Source organism: Tauraco erythrolophus, chromosome W, assembly GCF_009769465.1.
Source record: "Tauraco erythrolophus isolate bTauEry1 chromosome W, bTauEry1.pri, whole genome shotgun sequence".
NCBI classification, from domain to species: domain Eukaryota; kingdom Metazoa; phylum Chordata; class Aves; order Musophagiformes; family Musophagidae; genus Tauraco; species Tauraco erythrolophus.
The window spans coordinates 4232755-4253207 of record NC_141497.1 but is presented as its reverse complement, the minus strand read 5'-3'; positions in this window follow the sequence as shown (position 1 = coordinate 4253207).

The window sequence follows — 20453 nt, the reverse complement described above, 5'->3', positions numbered from 1 at the left end:
TATCTCTCTCTCTGCCCCTCTCTATTTCGGGGCCTCGCGTTCGTCCGAGATTGCAGCTTCGGGACGAGACGGGCTTCGCATACGAGGGGGTGGTGAGCATCTACACTGTGTATTAAATCATCTGTATTAAATTGTTCTTATCTCAACCCACGGGTTTCCCGTTTCTCCTTTAATTCTCTCCCTCATTCCTGGGGGTGGGGGAGGGGGAGTGACCGGCTGTGTGTGGGGGGGGGGGGGGTTCAACCTAACCCACGACAAGAGTAAAGGATTTTGACTCTCCACGTACAGGAGTTTTTTCCAACCAAAATAATTGGAAGCATTCACATGATTCATGAAATACTTTGGTCAGTCCAAAACTGGGATTTTTTGTGATGCATTTAGACTTGATAGCCCCAGCTGGAGACAGACCAAGGTATGAAGCACAAAAGACTTGTTGCAGCTGCCTTGATGCAAAATAAAGGGGTAGATGGTATTGATATATGATATATTATTAGTATGATATGTTGATATATGGTTGATGATATAGCATTACCCAGCTCCAGTCCTGGCCCCTCCACCAACAGATATTTTCCATCAGCCATTTCTAGATAATTTACCATTATTTTTTAAAAAGCAATAATAAAATTGTTAATAAAACAATTACTCCAGTACTGGATTTATGTCGCTCTAGCACCTTTCAGACTAATCTGATCCCCAGACGTAAGGAGCTCAGCTCACCAGGCACCAGCAAACCAGGGAATTACTGTGCTAGAGAGTGATAAATCAGGATCAACATGATCCTCCCCACCAAGCACTGCTGGTGCCTGAGGCTAGATCACTCCCCCATCTGCTCATGGCAGATGCTCCTGTTTTGTAGAGACTTGTTTGTCCCTTTCTCTTGGGACTGCGATGGCAATGGCTCAGCCCCACTGGAGGGTCTCATAAATTAATAATGCATTAAACAGTTGAGCTACCCTACCAGCATTCTGGTACCTATAGACAGCATCCCTATACCCTGCTGGACCTTAAAGGAAGCAGTAAGGGGGTTTCCCACAGAGCAGACAATAAACTGAATAAACTGTCTTTTTAGCCTGGATCCTCTTATATTTCCAGCTGTTGACAAGGTGCTCATGCTTGGGGGCTACACATGTTTGCGCCTTATCTCAGGGGACTTGTTTTGATCCCAAAACAGATGCCAGCACCACGACATGGGAATGCTGTATCATGGTTTAGGCCACCTGACAACTAAAGGCCACCCAGCTGCTCCCTCACCCTCTCCCACCTCTGGGGAATGGGAAGGGAAAGGGGAAAAGAGAAGGAGACCTGTGGGTTGAGATAGAACAATTTAATTAAAAAAAACCACACTAATAATTCTAATAATGATATATTAATAAATACATATGCATAATGATAAAATATACAAGCGATGCACAGTATAATTGCTCACCACCCCTTGACCAAGGCCTGTCCCGTCCTGGCAAGCAATCCTGAAACAGATAAGTCCCAACACCACAATCCTGGATGAGTGAAAGGCCCAAAAAGAGATAGCACTCTGAGAGAGAGACCAAGAGTCCGAGAGAGCCCTCGGAAGAGAGTTCCCAAAAGAGCAAAGGCCCTTCTTTCCAGTCAACCCTCATTTTTATACTGGGCATGACACTGCATGATATGGAATACTTCATTGGCCAGTTTGACCCTCAATCCTAAGTCTAAGTTAAAAAAAAATCACAGGAGGAATTGTGGACCCTCTGTCCTGGCCATGCTCCCCCCTAACCTGTTGTGCTTCTGCACGCTGGCAAGAACACGGCAGATGGAAAGTCCTTGAGGTCTCACTGCCAACTACGAACATCAGTGCGCTGTCAGCGTTCTTCTCAGAGCAAGTCTCAGGCTAAAACCAAAACACAGAGCTCTTCTAGCTGCTAAAAAGAAGAGCTAACTCTGTCCCAGCTGAAACCAGGACAGTATCCACCCCTTATTCCATACCATGCACGTCATGCTCAAACCTCACATATATACATAGATACTATTCCCTTAGTCCATGGGTCAGTCCTCCAAAATGTGTGTTAAGTTCATTTAGTTCGTAACTCCAGTCTTCATCTGTCATGGCAGTCTCTCAGGGCAGGAAAGATGATGTGGAATTCGCTCAGTCAGTAGAACAGATGACGTAGTCTCCGTTGCATGTGACATCTGGAGCTCGTAGTTGGTGCATCTGGCAACAGTCCATGTCCACAGTCTGCAGGTTGAAGATGTCGATCTCAAGGAAGTTGCTGGGTGTCTAGAATCAGTTCTGGTTCTGTCGAAGTTCATTCTTCATTAACCTGAATGATTCTTAATATAATGGCATTAGTATAATCTATGACAACCATAGCAGTGATGGTATGCAGTGACAGGGTTATTCAGCAATTAATATCACACAATTCAATTCATTTTATCATCTATTTTCACCCAACATCAAATCCCCTTGAGGTACACATCAGACTTCCCCATCCTCCTGCATCACCCACCAAGTGCACCCAGGTCCTTGAGCAAAAGCAATCCCACAAATGGGTTTACCTTTACCCGAGGCAGGAATAACCCAAACTGTCTTCCCGAGTATATTCCTCATGTGCACTACAGGGACTTTATCCCCTTCTACAGTACGTAGAAGTTCTGATTGGGCAGGACCAGCTCGATTGGCAGATCCTCTAGTGTTGACTAACCAGGTGGCTTTGGCTAAAGGTGTATCCCAATGTTTGAAAGATCACATGCCCATCTACATGGTGCATCTTTTCCTTTGTGTTGCCAGTCCAGATCCACCTGAGCCACTTTAATCTTAGTGGCCTGATCCACCTGTTGATTGGTTTGATGTTCCTCAGTGGCCCGACTCTTGGGTCCATGAGCATCTACATGACCTACTTTTACAGCCAGCTTCTCTACTCGAGCAGCAATGTCTTTCCACAATGGGGCAGCCCAGATGGGTTTACCTCTGCGTTGCCAGTTGCTCTGCTTCCATTGCCGTAGCCATCCCCACAGGGCATTTGCTACCATCCATGAGTCCGTATAGAGATAGAGCATTGGCCGCTTTTCTCGTTCAGCAATGTCTAAAGCCAGTTGGATGACTTTCACCTCTGCAAACTGACTCGATTCACCTTCTCCTTCGGCAGCTTCTGCAATTGATTGTGTAGGACTCCACACAGCATCTTTCCACCTTCGATGTTTTCCTACAATGCAACAGGACCCATCAGTGAACAGGACATGTTGCCTCTCATTGTCTGATAGTTTATTTTACACAGTGGGGCCTCTTCAGCATGTGGCACCTCCTCCTCCTCTGGTGACATTCTAAAGTCTTTAACTTTTGGCCAGTTTGTGATCACTTCCAAAATTCCAGGGCAATTGGGGTTTCCTATCTGAGCCCTTTGTGTGATCAGTGCGATCCACTTGCTCCATGTAGCATCAGTATCGTGATCTGTAGAGGGGACACTCCCTTTGAACATCCAGCCCAGCACTGGCAGTCGGAGTGCCAGGAGCAACTGTGCTTCAGTGCCAACCGCTTCTGAAGCAGCTCAGACTCCTTCATATGCTGCCAGTATCTCTTTTTCAGTTGGAGTATAGTTGCCTTCGAATCCTTTGGACCCCCGACTCCAGAACCTGAGGGGTCGACTTCGAGTCTCCCCTGGTGCTTTTTGCCAGAGATTCCAGGTAGGACCTTTCTCCCCGGCTGCAGTGTAGAGCACATTTTTGACATCTTGTCCTGTCCAGACTGGCCCCAGGGCTACTGCATGAACTATTTCTTGTTTAATTTCTTCAAAGGGTTGTGGCTCAGGGCCCCATACAAAATTATTCTTCTTCCTGGTCACTTGATAGAGGGGTTTTACAATCTGGCTGTAATCTGGAATATGCATTCGCCAGAAACCCACAATGCCTAAGAAAGCTTGTGCTTCCTTTTTGTTGGTTGGTGGAGACATAGCTGTTATTTTATTAATCACATCCATTGGAATTTGACGACGCCCATCTTGCCATTTTATTCCCAAAAACTGAATCTCCTGTGTGGGTCCCTTGACCTTACTTTGTTTTATGACAAAACCAGCTTTCAGAAGAATGTGGATTATTTTCTTCCCTTTCTCAAAAACTTCTTCTGCTGTGTTGCCCCATACAATGATGTCATCAATGTATTGCAAATGTTCTGGGGCTCCACCCTGTCCAAGTGCAGTCTGGATCAGTCCATGGCAAATAGTAGGGCTGTGTTTCCACCCCTGGGGCAGTTGATTCTAGGTGTACTGGATGTCCCTCCAAGTGAAAGCAAACTGTGGCCTGCACTGCTCTCAAAGGGAGCGAGAAAAACACGTTAGCGATATCAGTTGTGGCATACCACTTGGCTGCCTTTGATTCCAGTTCATACTGAAGTTCCAACATGTCCAGCACAGCAGCACTCAGTGGTAGCATGACTTCATTCAGAGCATGATAGTCTACTGTCAGTCTCCACTCTCCATTTGACTTGCGCACTGGCCATATGGTGCTGTTAAAAGGTGAGCGGGTCTTTGAAATCACTCCTTGACTCTCCAGCTGACAAATCAACTGATGGATAGGAATCACGGAGTCTCAGTTGGTGCAATATTGTCGTCGGTGCACTGTTGTAGTAGCAATTGGCACCTGTTGTTCTTCGACCCTCAGCAATCCCACAGCAGAAGGATCCGTTGAGAGACCAGGCAAAGTAGACAACTGCTTGACTTCCTCTGTCTCTATTGCAGCTATGCCAAAAGCCCACCGATACCCTTTTGGGTCCTTGAAATACCCTCTCTTAAGATAATCTATGCCCAGGATGCATGGAGCTTCTGGGCCAGTCACAATGGGGTGGTTTTGCCGCTGCTTACCAGTTAGGCTCACTTCAGCCTCTTAACACAGTCGGCTCTTGGGACACCCCTGTCACTCTGGAAATGTAGATGGGTTCTGCCCCTCTAAAGTTTGATGGCATCAAAGTGCATTGGGCACCAGCGTCCACTAGAGCCTTATACTTTTGGGGGGTCTGAAGTACCAGGCCACCGAATCCACACAGTCCAGTAAACTCGATTGTCCCTTTCCTCCACCTAGCTGGAGGCAGGGCCCCTCTAATACCTGTTATCATGTCCATAACTCACTCCTTGTGCAGGACGATCAGCAGGATTAGGATTAAGGAAAGGACTGAGAGAAGGATTAGCCTCTCCTACTTCGTCTGGGAAACTGCTCACCGGAGACTGGAGCAACAACTTTCCTGGAAGAACCAGAAAAATCCCTATTTCTGGGTGTTTTTTCTTGCAACTGGCATACCTGTGCCTCTAGTACCGAGGTAGGTTTTCCATCCCACCTTCTAATGTCTTCTCCCTGATCACACAGGTAAAACCACAGCCTGCCCCATGGCATATATCGTCTCTCTTGACTAGGGGAAAGCTTGCTTCCAATAGCAGAAATTCTGGAATGTACAGGTGGGGAGGAGGAGATTTCTTCTTTAAATTGTCAGAACTCCTGGTACCATTTCTCCACAGCCGAGATGCAGGCCCATAGGGAAGTACTCTCTTCATATTGCCAGAGTCAAGTAACCACATCACCCATGGTTGGTGGATCTCGGAGAAGACGCATTACTGCCAGTGAGGAAGAGTATGATGGTGGTGCGCTCTGTAGAACCTTCTGCCACATGGGTCGTGTGCACCAGACTTCATCCGGATCTTTGGGTAAACATATGTTTCTCGGGTCGTCATAAATCACCTCTCCCACAGCTATTTCCCTCAAGTACTGGATACCTCTCTCTATGTTGACACAATTGCCTGGATTACATGAAATCTCTTCCTTGTAGGGATACCTTTCCCTTACACCTGCCAGGAGCCGTTTCCAGAGGCTGCGGACTTGTGTCCCTTTTCCAATCACTTTATCAATGCCTCCGTCCCTAGCGAGGAATCCCAGCTGCCTGACTTCTCTACTGTCTAAATCCAGGCTACTTGCCCCCTTTTCTCAGCATCTGAGCAGCCAGGTGACAATATGCTCACCTTGATGAGGGCTGTAATCTTTTTGAATGTCTCACAGCTCATTCAAGGATAGAGATCAGGTGGTTATCATCTCATCTATGAGATCTTTCTCTCTCCTCTGCTGAGATCTTCCTTGGAGGGAAGCGAGACATTCTTCCTGTTTCCCCATTGTCATGACAGCCCTGCTTTAGAGTAGTCTGCTTCCTCTTCCTCTTCTTCTGTCTCCAGTTCTGTCTCCACTGTCTTTCACTGAGTTCCTGCTCGAGCGGAAGCAGAAAGTTCTTCTTCCTTCTGTTGTCATGATGGCCCTGCTTTCTCTTCTTTTTCATCCTTTACTAAGCGTGTCAACTTTTGTGTACATTTCCTCTTCTGTATGGGGGCAACTGATAACAGCACAGACCCTGTGATGCCCTCCATTGTGGTCTGAGTAGCCATGGTACTTATTGTCAGGGTTTGAGTAGGTGTAGCAGATGCCGGGGTCTGAGTAGCTGCAGTGCTTGTTGCAGGGGCTTGAGTACAGCGCCTGCATTTGCTCCAAGCACTAGTAGCAGAAGTCGAGGTCTGAGTAGCCGCAGTGCTTGTCGCAGGGGTTGAGATAGCAAGTGAAGTAATACCAGTAATGAATTGGTAGAAATTTCTAATTTGTCCATTAACCCTCATTACATACATAATTAGACATACAATCAGGAGACCTTGCAACAGGATTATTCTGGTTTGACCATTCCAATGATATTCAGCATTCTCAGAATTCTGAAGAGTTTTTGTAAATGGTCGGGAGGGGGAGGGGAAAGTGAAAGGAGACATCCCCCTCACATATCGGCTCTCCAAAAGAAAAAAAGCTACTGGTGTAGTTAGCAACAATACCAGTCAGGTGGTGCTTAAAGTTCATAAATGAAGTCCGCATCACCACACCCCCCCCTGCACCGTCCAATACAGGTACAGAATTGGTCCCAACACCCATGATTTTATCAACATCGCACAGCACAGCAATACTCTTAATTAGCAAAATAATGCTTTTCATCCCAGTCCAACACCCAGAGATAGTAAACCGCAAATAAATACCGACAAACAGCACATATGTCAGATGAGGTGCTAAATTATAGAACTTCAAAAACAACTCAGAGCACATAAAACAACATTCCAGTCAGCGACATCCAAGGAAACACAATGAACAACTACAGCAGATTTGTTTTAACACATTCCAGTGAAATCTGTCATTATCTCAACCCTTCGAGCCCCATGAGCCCCACGTTGTGCACAACAAAGGACTGTCACTGTCCTGGTTTAGGCCGGCCAGCAACTAAAAGCCACCCAGCTGCTCCCTCACCCTCCCCCACCCCTAGGGAACTGGAAAGAAAATTAAAGGGGAAAAGGGAAGGAGACCTGTGCGTTGAGATAAGAGCAGTTTAATAATAATAATAATAAATTAAAAGTAATTATAAAAGAATAATAATATATGAATATATATAATGCTAATAATATATACAAACAAGTGATGCACAGTGTAATTGCTCACCACCCCTTGACCAAGGCCTGTCCTGTTCTGGCAAGCAATCCTGAAACAGATAAGTCCCGACACCAAAATCCCGGACAAGTAAGAGACCCGAAAAGAGAATGAAATGGAGATAGCACTCCAAGAGAGACCAAGAGTCTGAGAGTGCCCTCGGAAGAGAATTTCTGGAAGAGCAGAAGCCCTTCTTTCCAGTCAACCCTCATCAACATACTGGGCATGACGCTGCATGATATGGAATACTTCATTGGCCAGTTTGACCCTAAATCTAAATTCAAATCACAAGGAGAGTTGTGGACCCCTTGTCCCGGCCATGCTCCCCCCTTATCCTGTTGTGCTCCTGCACACTGGCAAGAACACGGCAGCTGAAAAGTCCTTGAGGCCTCAGTGCCTTTCTGCGCGCCTCGGTAGCACGGACAGTAAGTTCTGCGGCCGGGGGGTGGATTGAGGTGGAAAAAGCAAGTGTTGAGTGAGTTAAAAGCCAGGCGGGAGCCAGGATCTCCTGTGTCCCGGTTCCGGCAGTGCCTACGTGACTGCTGACGCAAGGGGGCGGCCCCAGAAACAGACGCGGGAGATTTAAAGGGCCCTGAGGAGCGCTGCGACCCGGAGCGGGCAAACAGGGGCGTGGCGCGGCAGAGTAAGGGGGCGCGGCAGTTCGCGCAGGCAAAGCGTCGAGCCCGGTCGGAAGTCCCTGACTATCATGGTGGTCACTAGGCATAAAGCAAAGGCTGCCCTCAGCCCGGTGCCAGCCATGACCGACGCAGCCTCCCAGATGGTCCCCCACTGGGTGCATGCTGCCACCCAGGGAAGCTGTAGGACTTGCCCCCCAAGTGCATCGGCTCAGGTCACCACTGGGGAAGTCACTTGTGGGAGCTGTGCCAGGGTGGAGGAACTCCTCCGCCTGGTGACAGAGCTCAGAGAGGAGGTGAACAGGTTGAGGGCCATCAGGGAGTGCAAGAGGGAGATTGACCAATGGACCAGCACCCTGTGCTCCCTCCCATAGACCCAACAGGCTACCACAGCTTCTCAGACTGAGGAGCCCCCACCCTCTCCCTGCCTGGCCGGGAAGAGGAATCCAGGTGGGCATGAGGAATGGCAGCAGGTCCCTGCCCAGTGCCACAAGCCTGCCCCCTCTGCTCCCACATCTACCTCCCAGGTTCCGTTGCATAACAGATATGAAGCTCTGCAAGTGGAACTGACCCCCAGGGAGGATGACAACACACACGCTAGTATCCTTCCCGAGGTCCACACATACCATGAAGACATCCTCAGTTAAGAAGAAAAGGCGGGTGATTGTTTTAGGCAACTCCCTTTTGAGGGGTGTGGAGGGCCAAATTTGTAGACCTGATCCTTTACATAGGGAGGTCTGCTCCCTTCCTGGGGCAACAATTAGGGATGTGATAAAAAACTCCCATCTATAGTCAGGCCCACAGATTACTATCCCCTTCTTATTTTCCAAGTTGGTAATGATGACTTTAGGAAAAGAAACATTCGGGCAATTCAGAGGGATCTCAGGGTTTTGGGAAGAATGGTGAAGGGATCGGGGGCCCAAGTGATATTCTCCTCTATCATACTGACTTTGGGAAATGACATGAGAGGGAAAACAAAGAGCGAGGATTTAACTATTTGGCTACATAAGTGGTGTGAGGAACTGTCGTGGTTTTAGGCTGATCCAGCAACTAAAACTCACACAGTCTCTCCTTCTCCAGTAAAGTAGAGAGGAGAAAAAAAAAAAAATAAAGGGACTGAGGGTTGAGACAAGAACAGAGGGAGCACCCACCAACCATGGTCCCAGGCAAAACAGACTGGGCTTTCTTAAAGCAAAACAGTTTATTAATGGTTACTTAAAAGGACGAAGGGAAACAAAACCGGTTACTTGAGAGGATAGAAAGAAACAAAGCCAGATCTTAAAACCGACACCTTCCCCCCCGCCCCCTTTCCTTTTCCTCCTGGCTCTACCTCCTCCCCCCAGCAGCGCAGGGAGCAGGGACTGGGGGAGTGCAGGTCAGTTCATTCCGTGCTGTTACTGCTGCTTCTTTCTTAAAGGAGGAGTCCTTACACCCTTTCCCCCTGCTCCAGTGGATCCCCTACCCACGAGGAAAAATCCACAAACTTCTCCAGCGTGAGTCCAGCCCACAGGAAACAATCCTTCCCCACAGATTGCCCCAGTGTGGGCTTTACCACAGTCTTGGATACTTAGGGAGTTGTAGCCACTCGCAACTCGTGGGTCGTCACGCAGACTCCAGATGCCTCTCTGCCTTGTCGTGCGTCCCAACACGACCATCCTCAGGCTCAGGCATCTTCTCCCCATGGGCTGTGAGTGGGTCTCTACTCCACCGAGGCTGTCCTGGTTGCAGGGGGGCCGCCTGCTATCTCACCACCAGCTGCAGGGGAAACTCGGCTCCGGCACACCTCCTCCTGCTCCATCCTCACTGACCTGGTGTCGATGCAGCTGTTTCTCTCAGATCTCAGTCCTCTCCGGGTGAACTCAGCCCAGTGGGCACCCCAGGAGCGGGGTGCTCCCCGAGTTCCCCAGACGGCTCCGCCGCCGCCGCCATTCTCCGTGGGCGGCGCCGGCCTGACGCAGGCAGCCGCCCGGCCGGGAGCCAGGGAGCGGGGGCAGTGCCCTCCTCCCTTCTCTGCTTGCTCCTGGGCAAAGCACGTTTTCCGGTTCCTTTGTCCTGACTTAAATAGGGCAATTCGCAGAGGCGCTGATTGGCTCAAGCCTGAGGGGGATGGGAGCCTGATCTAGTGGCCAGAACCAAGTCTAACCCGGTTCCAAAACCAGGGAGGTCACACGGAGCAAAACCCCTCTCCTGCCACCAGAACTCCCACCCCCTCCACATCAAACCATGACAGGAACAAAACCTAGGGTTCTTTAACCACGGGCTGACCTTCTCAAGGCCAGAATTTCTATCCAGGGATGGGGCGGATTTGTCTCCATGGGGGAAAAGGCTTCTTGCTGCAGAACTAGCTTGGATCGACAACAGGGCTTTAAACTAGATGTGAAGGGGGTGGGAGGCATTGCCAGACTTGGAGGAATAACAGCCGAGGATGGCCCTCCAGTGTCTGACGAGAGGAGTGTAGGCAGGTACCTTCGGCCTGCCACCTCAGTGATAGTAGGGGGTGATATGTGTAGTAAGGGGCAACACACAAGTTGCCTTGAGGTAAAAGAAAATCCCATAAATAACGGCTCAGGAATTAATGCTACCCCCCCAGGGGTGCGATGGGGTCGAGAGCCCAACTTAAGTGCTTCTATACGAACACACGCAGTATGGGCAATAAACAAGAGGAACTGGAAGCCCTTGTTAACCGGGGAAACTATGACATAGTTGCCATCACAGAAACATGGTGGGATGACTCGTATGATTGGAGTGCTACCATGGATGGCTACAAGCTCTTCAGGAGGGATAGGAGAGGTAAGAGAGGTGGCGGGGTTGCCCTTTATGTAAGGGAAGGTCTAAACTGCTTAGAGTTTAATGTTGGGGATGACTTGGTGGGGTGTCTGTGGGTAAAAATCAAAGGGAAGTCTATGAAGGCAGATATTGTAGTGGGAATCTGCTACAGGCCACCCTATCAGGACGGTGAGGCTGATGAACTATTTTTTAAACAACTGGGGGAAGTCTTGCGCTCACTAGCCCTTGTCCTTATGGGTGACTTTAACCTACCTGATGTCTGCTGGAAGTATAACATGGCAGTCAGGAAACAGACTAGGCGATTCCTGGAGTGTGTGGAGGACAACTTCCTATCACAACTGGTCAGTGAACCGACTAGAGAAGGTGCTCCCCTAGACCTGCTGTTTGTGAACAGAGAAGGTCTCGTGGGAGATGTGAAGGTTGGAGGACGCCTGGGGCATAGTGACCACGAGATAATAGAATTCTCAATTCTAGGGGAAGTTAGGAGGGGGAGCACTAAAACGGCCAAGCTGGACTTTGGGAGAGCTGACTTTGGACTGTTTAGAAGTCTGGTTAATAAAGTCCAGTGGGAGAAAGCTCTCAAGGGTAAGGGGGCTCAGGAGGGCTGGTTACTCCTCAAAAAGGAAATTCTGGAGGCACAGGAGCGAGCGGTCCCTGTGTGCCAGAAATCGAGCCGCCGGGGTAGAAAAACAGCTTGGATGACCAAGGAGATTTGGGAACACCTCAAAAGAAAAAGGGAAGTCTATAAGTCTTGGAAGAACGGGCAGGCATCCAGGGAGGAAGTTAGGGCATGTAGGGAGATAATCAGGGGGGCAAAAGCCCAATTGGAACTTCGACTAGCCTGCTCCGTAAGGGACAACAAAAAGTCCTTCTATAAATACATTAAGAACAAAAGGAGGGCTAAAGATTACCTCCAGCCCCTACTGGACACAGGGGGTACGTTAGTCACTAGGGATGAGGACAAGGCTGAGGTCCTTAATGCCTTCTTTGCCTCAGTCTTTAATAATAAGGTTAGTAGTTCCCAGGTGAGCTGGCCTATGGTGTCTGAGAGCAAGGAGGGAGAGCAAATCGAAGCTCCTGTGATCCAAGAGGAACAGGTCAAGGATCTGCTTCGCCAACTGGATGCCCACAAGTCTATGGGGCCTGATGGTATCCACCCGAGGGTCCTGAGAGAGCTAGCAGATGTCATTGCCAAACCCCTGTCCATTATCTTTGGGCAGTCTTGGCTCACTGGGGAAGTTCCGCTGGACTGGAGGCTGGCGGATGTTACTCCCATTTACAAAAAAGGGCGGAAGGAGGATCCGGGGAACTACAGGCCTGTCAGTCTGACCTCAGTGACGAGCAAAGTCATGGAACAGGTTATCTTGAGTGCTATTAATGAGCACATACAGGTTAACCAGGTGATCAGGCCCAGTCAACATGGGTTTATGAAAGGCAGGTCTTGCCAATCAAACCAAAGGGATGGTGGGGAGGTAGGGGAAGGGCTCTTTACATTAGTGATGGGTGATAGGACAAGAGGAAATGGGTATAAGCTTAGTCAGGGGAGATTCAGGTTGGATGTTAGAAAGAATTTCTTCTCTGAAAGGGTTGTCAGCCACTGGAATAGGCTGCCCAGGGAGGTGGTTGAGTCCCCATCCCTGGATGTGTTTAAGAAAAGGGTGGATGAACTACTTAAGGATATGGTTTAATGGGAGATGAGGGACAGTTGGACTGGATGATCTCTAAGGCCTTTTTCAACCTAGAAAATCTATGAATTCTATGAAATAAACATGAGCGCGCTGTCAGGATTCTTCTCAGAGCGAGCCTCTGAGTAAAACCAAAACACGGAGCTCTTCCAGCTGCTAAAAAGAAGAGCCAACTCTGTAAAAGCTGAAACCAGGACATGCTGTCATGGCATCCCCATGTCTGCAGACAACTCCTCTAAAGAGCATCTCCTCGACCAGCGTTCCAAATCCCCTGCCATGGGGTTCCTTCCAGGGATGGGGCATCCACAACTTCTCTGGGCAACCTGTTCCAGTGCCTCACCACCCTTAAAGTGAAGAATTTGTTCCTTAGATCTAATCTAAATCTGCCTTCTTTCAGTTTAAAGCCATTGCCCCTTGTCCTATCACTACACACCCTTGTAAAAAGTCCCTCTCCAGCTTTCCTGTAGGCCCCCTTTAAGTACTGGAAAGCTGCAATAAGATCACCCCAGAGCCTTCTCTTCTCCAGGCTGAACAGCCCCAACTCTCTCAGCCTGTCTTCATAGCAGAGGTGCTTCAGCCCTCGGATCATCTTCGTGGCCCTCCTCTGGACCCGCTCCAGCAGCTCCATGTCCTTCTTGTGTTGGGGACTCCAGAGCTGAATGCAGTATTCCAGGTGGGGTCTCACGAGAGCTGAGTAGAGGGGCACAATCACCTCCCTCAACCTGCTGGCCACGCTTCTTTTGATGCAGCCCAGGATACAGTTGGCTTTCTGGGCTGCCAGCGCACATTGCCAGCTCATGTTGAGCTTCTCATCCACCAGCACTCCCAAGTCCTTCTCCTCAGGACTGCTCTCAATGCATTCTCCACCCAGCCTGTACTTGTGCTTGGGATTGCCCCGACCCAGGAATCTCCTGGATTGCCTATGCCCTGCTGTGTTGTCCAACAGATATCGGGTTGGTTGAAGTTCCTAGTCCTCATGGGGGCTTGTGAGCATGAGACTGCTCCTATCTGTCTGTAGAGGGCCTCATCCACTCAGTCCTCCTGGTCAGGTGGTCTGTAGCAGACCCCCACTACCATGTCCCCTGTCCCTGCTCTCCCTTTAATCCTGACCCATAAGCTCTCAGTTGGCTCCTCATCCATCCCCAGGTGCAGCTCCATGCACTCCAGCTGGTCTTTGACATAGAGGGCAACTTCTCCTCCTCTGCTCCCCTGCCTGTCCTTTCTAAAGAGCCTGTACCCTTCTATTCTGACACTCCAGTCATACGATTCATCCCACCACATCTCCGTGATGCCAATAAGATCATATCCCAACAGGCGCGCACACACTTCTAACTCCTCTTGCTTATTCCCCATGCTGCATGCATTAGTGTAGAGGCATTTAAGTTGGGCCCCAGATCAATCTGACTTCCTGGCTGGAGCAGCTGGAATTCCTTTCTGCTGTTCTTCAGGTGCTTCCAGCATATCTTTATCATTCTTGATATTCCCCCCCTCCCCCTTCAAATCTAGTTTAAAGCCCTGCCAATGAGCCCTGCTAGCTGTTGCGCTAAGACCCTTGTTCCACTCTGAGAAAGACAAGTCCCATCTGGTGCCAGTAGTTCTGTTAGATCATCCTCCCATTATCAAAAAAGCCAAAATTATGGCAATGACACCAGCCACGGAGCCACATATTAATCAATTGGATGCATTTGCTTCTTCCAGTGTCACTGCTCGCTACTGGAAGGACAGAAGAAATGATAACCTGTGCCCCAGATCCTCTTACCATCTTTCACAGGGCCCTGAAGTCTCTTTTGATTGCCCTTGGACTCCATGTTTCAGCTTTATCACCTCCCACACGGAAGAGCAATAACGGATAGTAATCCATGGGCCGTACCAGGCTAGGAAGTTTCCTAGCAACATCTTTAACCTGGGCTCCAGGGAGGCAGCAGACTTCCCTCAGAACAGGGTCAGTCCGGCATATTGGACCTTTTGTCCCCGTCAAATGGGAGTCTCCTTTAACTACTACCCTTCTTTTCTTCCCTATGGAGGTGGTCTTGATACAATGGGTAGTCCTCTCTGACCCTGGTGACACCTCCAGTGCAGATGGTCCCTCAGCCACATCATCCATTGATGGGCCTTCCACCTCCAGAGCCTCATACCTGTTGTGCAGGGACACCCAGGGAGCTGAGGTAGGCAAGGAGGGGGGTTATCTGTTTCCCCAAGCACAGATTTGTTTCCATTCGTGGCTCACCTTTGAGTTACTGTTCTCTGCCTTGTGGGGTGAGGAACCAAAATCCCCTTCATTTTGGGTTTCCTTTTGTGGCTCTTCCTGGTTTTGCTTCAGGTCAGGCAGAGCCTGACACCACCAGTCTCTCTCTTTCTCAGGTTCCCTGATGCTCCTTAACCTTTCTATTTCCTCTCTCAGCTCTGTGACCATGATGAGCAGATCCTCCACCTGGTCACACCTCACACAGTTGTTCTCACCACTTACCATGGAGAGGCTCAGGCACTCCCTACAGCCTGAGACCTGAGCAGCCTCATCTTTCTGTGGGAGCTCTGTCTGCGCTCCCACATCCCTCTTGCTGAGTGCAGAGGCCTTTGCCTGCAACCGGGTGGTCACCATGGCCGAGTTTTTTCTGAGAGGGTGATGGCCACCAACTAAACTCGACCAACTGCTTCCTCACGAACTACCACACTCCTAATCACTCACGCTCCCTGGGCGGGTCTTTTATAGGGGTGGGAGGGGCCGCCGTTGCTCTGGCAACGCCCAGGCCACGTCAGCGTCTCCCGCGAGAGCTGCCGGCTCCTTGCGGAGGAGGGGGAGTGTGTGTGTCTCTTCACTCCCTCGGCGTCTCCTGACTTCTTCAGGAAAAGCCCGTGTGCGCCGAGATCTGCCGCTCCGCAGCGGGTCGGGCCGGCTCCGGAGCAGCTCCTTCGGCGACTGACAGGCAGAGAAATAGCAAATGATGGTGCCCTTGAATAAACAGTTTTGTTTGGGGGTTTGCAGAAACTTGCAGAGCTTGGAAACCTTTTTCCTTACGTTTCTGCGCTGATGTTGACAGAGCTGTCCTGGTTTTGTACACTGCTGTGAGACTCACCAGTGAAAGCTGCCTGCTAAATGCAGCTTAACAGATGGGATTTATTTTCTATATGCCCAGGGAATTCAAAGGCACATCTAAATTCATGCACACACATATATATGTTATATATATGTATACAGGCTGGGAGGGGAACGGAGAGTGCAGCCCCACAAGTAGCTCTGAGGAGCATCCCCAGCTGCCTGCATCCTCCTGCTCTCAAGCACGGAGAAAAGGAGGAGCGGGAAGGAGACATATTCCCTCTTGCTTGCCCTAAATTGCATCTTTGAAGATGAAGATGCTCTGTAATTCTGTAACAGGGTGTTTATAATTTTATTATTGTTATTGTTATTATTTATTATTTTATATTTTTATTTTTTATTAAATGTAATAATTTGTTATTATTATTTTGCATAGTCATCTGGGGCCAAACATAACCTGTGCAAGCGTGGGAAGCGGGCAGGAGAGAAAGCCAGGGGAGCAGGCTGGCACCCTGCCTGTGCCAGCAGGTGAAGGGCAGAGCTGGGTATCAGAGCTGGCCCCACCATTAACTATGAGTCTGGGCAAACCATCACTGTCTGCCTATAGTAATAACGCTCACTCAGCTTTGCCATTGAGGTTACAGGAGCTGCTGGCAGACAGTTCCCATGTGGGTCTGTGAGTTATTGGAGAGCCCCAGATTAAATGTCGAGCTATGTGCTTTAAACTCGCTGCTTTTCCCGAGCAGAGCAGTGGCTGTAGGAGCCATCTGGCTCCTTCACAGCCTTTCCATGATGCGGGAATGTGGCGGGGGCAAGGGAGCACGAGACATCACCTCCTTAGAGGCTGATGGTGAGATGAGGGTGGGGTTAATGGAGTGCAAAAAAGGGTTTAATCCAAGATCTGGGGTTTTAATGGAGTGCAAAAAAAAAAAAAAAAAAGGCAACAATTTCCCACTGATAGGAAGGAGGGAATGGGGACAGGAGCTGTGACCCACAAGCACTAGGAGCCCTCTGAGCTGGGAATAGCTGAGCTGGACCCCAAATTAAATCGACTGTGGGGTTGCATTGCACATCGGTCTTCAGCCCAAGCCCAGGGATGGGTTTCAGGGCCTGCAGCCCCTCAAGGAGTTGAGTTGCAGTTGGAGGTGGCCATAGGGCCACTGACGTACCAGTGGGCAACACAGGGGATGCCAAGGGGGTTATTCCCCACTGCTCTGCAGGTAGCTGAGGGCTGGAGTCCATCCAACACAGCCATGCTCATGGCTCCGCACAGAGATAATGTTTAGTTTTGAGTAGCAGGGCGTCGTGCAGTTGAGAGATTGATGTGAAGCAGGACTAAATTGCAAAAAAAAAAAAGCCTTAGAGTTTAAAGAATGGCATATTTGACTTTAATTCAATGTGCTGGTAAGATTTTATAGTGCAATGCTCAGGTGTGTCGTGAAAAAATAGCTGTCACCTTTACTCTCTAAATAAATTGTATGTGGTTTCTCCTAGCTCCTTTTCACCCTGGAGAGGCCAAGGCTGCAAGGCCATGGTGGGGACCAGCCTCTGCTCCAGCACGTGGTGTGAACTCAGGGATGGTACTTGGTGTCCCATCATCTCCACTAGCCAGTGGATGTCCTATCTGGGCATCTTCCAGTGGTGGTGGGACTCAGTGGAGGTTCCTCTTGGTCTCTCAGGCTGGTGGTTAGCAATGTCAGGAGCATCCCTGGCCAGGCTGCTGCCTGCTGCCTGCTGCTCCTGCTTGCTGCCACTGCCTGCTAAAAGCACAGCCAAGTTGGTGGACTTCACACCGGTGGACTTCGAGTGGTGGGACCTGTGTACACTCTGTGTGTGGACTCTGCTTTATAGTGTTCCGAGCCCACATTCTGACACGCCTTTATTAAATCTGCAATTGTTTTTGCCCGATTTCTGATAGGATGTCCTAGTTTTAGCTGGGACAGAGGTTTTTTTTAACAGCTAGAAGAGCTCCGTGTTTTGGTTTTACTCAGAGGCTCACTCTGAGAAGAACGCTGATAACAAGCTGCCAAGGACTTTTCAGTGTGCCGGAGTGCAGAAGCACGGTGGGATAAGGGGGGAGCATAGCCGGGACAAGGGGGACACGATTCCCCTTGTGATTTGTGTGGAACTTAAGACCGAGGGCCAAACTGGCCAATTAGTATTCCATATCATGCAGCGTCATGCCCAGTATAAAAGTGAGGGGCAGCCGGGAAGAGGGGCTTTTGCGCTTTGGCTCTTTTGCACTTTTGCTCTTTTGCGTTTGCTGCGCTGTTGCTCTGCTGTTTTTTTCTTTCTTTTCTCTCTCTCTCTCTCTCTGCCCCTCTCTATTTTGGGGCCTCGCGTTCGTCCGGGATTGCAGCTTCGGGACGAGACGGGCTTCGCATACGAGGGGGTGGTGAGCATCTACACTGTGTATTAGATCATCTGTATTAAAATCATTCTTATCTCAACCCGCGGGTTTCCCATTTATCCCTTAATTCTCTCCCTCATTCCTGGGGGTGGGGGAGGGGGGAGTGACCGGCTGTGTGTGGGAGGAAGTTTTCAACCTAACCCATGACAGTCTTAATTGGCGCCCAACGTGGGGCCCGAAGGGGTTGAGATAACGATGTTGCTGGCTGGAATGCTGTTTGTTATCCTTGCATACATGTTACCGGACATTTATAATTTATTACCTTATCTACCCTATATGATGTTAGGCGGAATGTTTATGCAGTTTTCTGGCTCTGGGTGTTGGACTGGCATGAAAAGTATGTTATCGGTAATTAAGGGTCTTGCTATACTGTACGGTGTAACTCTGATAAGATCATCGGTGCTGGGACCGGCTCAGTCTTTGTATTCGGCGGTGCAGAGGGGGATGGTGATGTGGAGCTCGTTTATTAATTTTGAGCGTCACCTGGCGGATGTCATCGCCAATTATACCGGTGACTTTTCATTCACAAAAGCTTACGTTGATTTTGATAATGCCGAACATCATTGGAATAATTTAACCGGTTTGATTGTCCTGCAAGGTCTCCTGAATATATGTTTAATTATCTATATATTCAAAATCAATCGGCCATTTAGGGGTGTATATCAATTTATTTCTCGGGTTATTGTGCTTGCCATCTCAACTCCCATGACAAGCACTATAGCTACTCAGACTACAATGGTATCAGTTGCCCCCGTAAGGAAAAGAAAATGTATACAAAAGTTAGAAGATGAAGAAGAGCAATCAGGGCCATCACAACAACCAAATGAGGAAGAGCAACCAGGGCCATCAGAGCAACCAGACAAAGAAGAGCAACCAGGGCCATCACAACGATTGGAGGAAGAGCAACCGAGGAAATGTGTGCGAAAGTCAGAACGCAGAGGAGAGGATAATGATGATGAAGAGCGACCAGGGCCATCACGAGAAATGAAGCGGGAGCATTCTGTTTCACCCCAGAGAAAATCTCAATGGAGGAGGAGTGACATCATAGATGAGAGGATGTCGTGGGTTAGGCTGAGTCCGGCAACCAAACCCACGCAGCTCTCCCAGTCCAGTAAAATGGAGAGGAGAGAAAAATGTAATAAAAGAGCTGAGGATCGAGACAGGAACAGAGGAGCACCCACCAACCATGGTCCCGGGCAAAAGAGGCTTTTTCTTAATGCAAAACTATTTATTAACAGCTACCTACAAAAGAGAAAAGCACACAAAAACGGTTACTTGAGAGAATAACAAGAAAACAAGGCCAGGTCTTAAAAACACCACCACTCCCCCCCACTTTTGCTTCTTCTTTCCGGCTCTACCTCCTCCCCCCAGCGGCGCAGGGGGGGCAGGGAATGGGGGAGTGCGGGTCAGTTCATTCCAAGTTGTTACTGCCGCTTCTCTTAAGGGGTCCTTACACCATTGTCCCTTGCTCCAGTGGATCCCCTACTCACGGCGAAAGCGTGAATCCTACCCGCTGGGGGGCAAATCCTTACCCCATCGGATTTGCCCCAAGTGCGGGCTTTACCAGTCCTGGGCTTTTAAGGAGCTGTAGCCACTCGCTCTGGCGTGGGTCATCAACAAACTTTAAATGTGCTCCGGCGTGGGTCGTCATACCGACCTTAAATGCGTCTCCGTACAGACTTTAAATCGTAAAATGCGTAAATGTGTCTCTACCTGTGCCCATGATTCACAATAGTCTCAGGCTTAGGCATCTCTTCCCGACGTGGGTCATCCACTGGTTGCGAGTGGGTCTCTGCTTGCTCCACCGAGGGCTGTTACAAGGGGCCGCTCGCAAGGGGGACTCAGCCGCGGCACACGTTGTTCTGTTCCATCTTCACTGACCTCTTATCTGTGTGGCCGTTTCTCTTAGATTTCAGTCCTTTCTGGGTGAACTCGGCCCGGTGGGCGCCCCAGGAGCGGGGCTCTCCCCGAGTTCCCCAAGCGGCTCCGCCGCCACCATCCTCGACGGGGCGGGCATCGGGCCCAGCCCGGGCCGCCGGCCTGGCCGGGAGCCGGGAGCGGGGGCCGTGCCCCCCCTCCCGTCTCCTTGCTCCTGGGCACCGGCACACCTTTCCGGTTCCTTTGTCCGACGTAAATAGGGCAATTCGCAGAGGCGCCGATTGGCTCAAGCCCCGAGGGGGACGGGAGTCCGGTCTGATGGGCAGCTTCTGCCACCCGGACCTCCCCCCCCACTTCAAACCATAACAGAGGATAACCACCAGATCTCTAAAAATGAGCGAGCTGCGAGATATTCGAAAAGATTATGGCCGTCTTAAAGGTGAGCCCATTGTCTCTTGGTTGCTCAGATGCTGGGACATGGGAGCCAATAGTTTGGAGTTAGATGGTAGTGAAGCTAGGCAGCTGGGAGCCCTTGCCATGGATGGAGGCATTGATAAAGCAATTGGAAG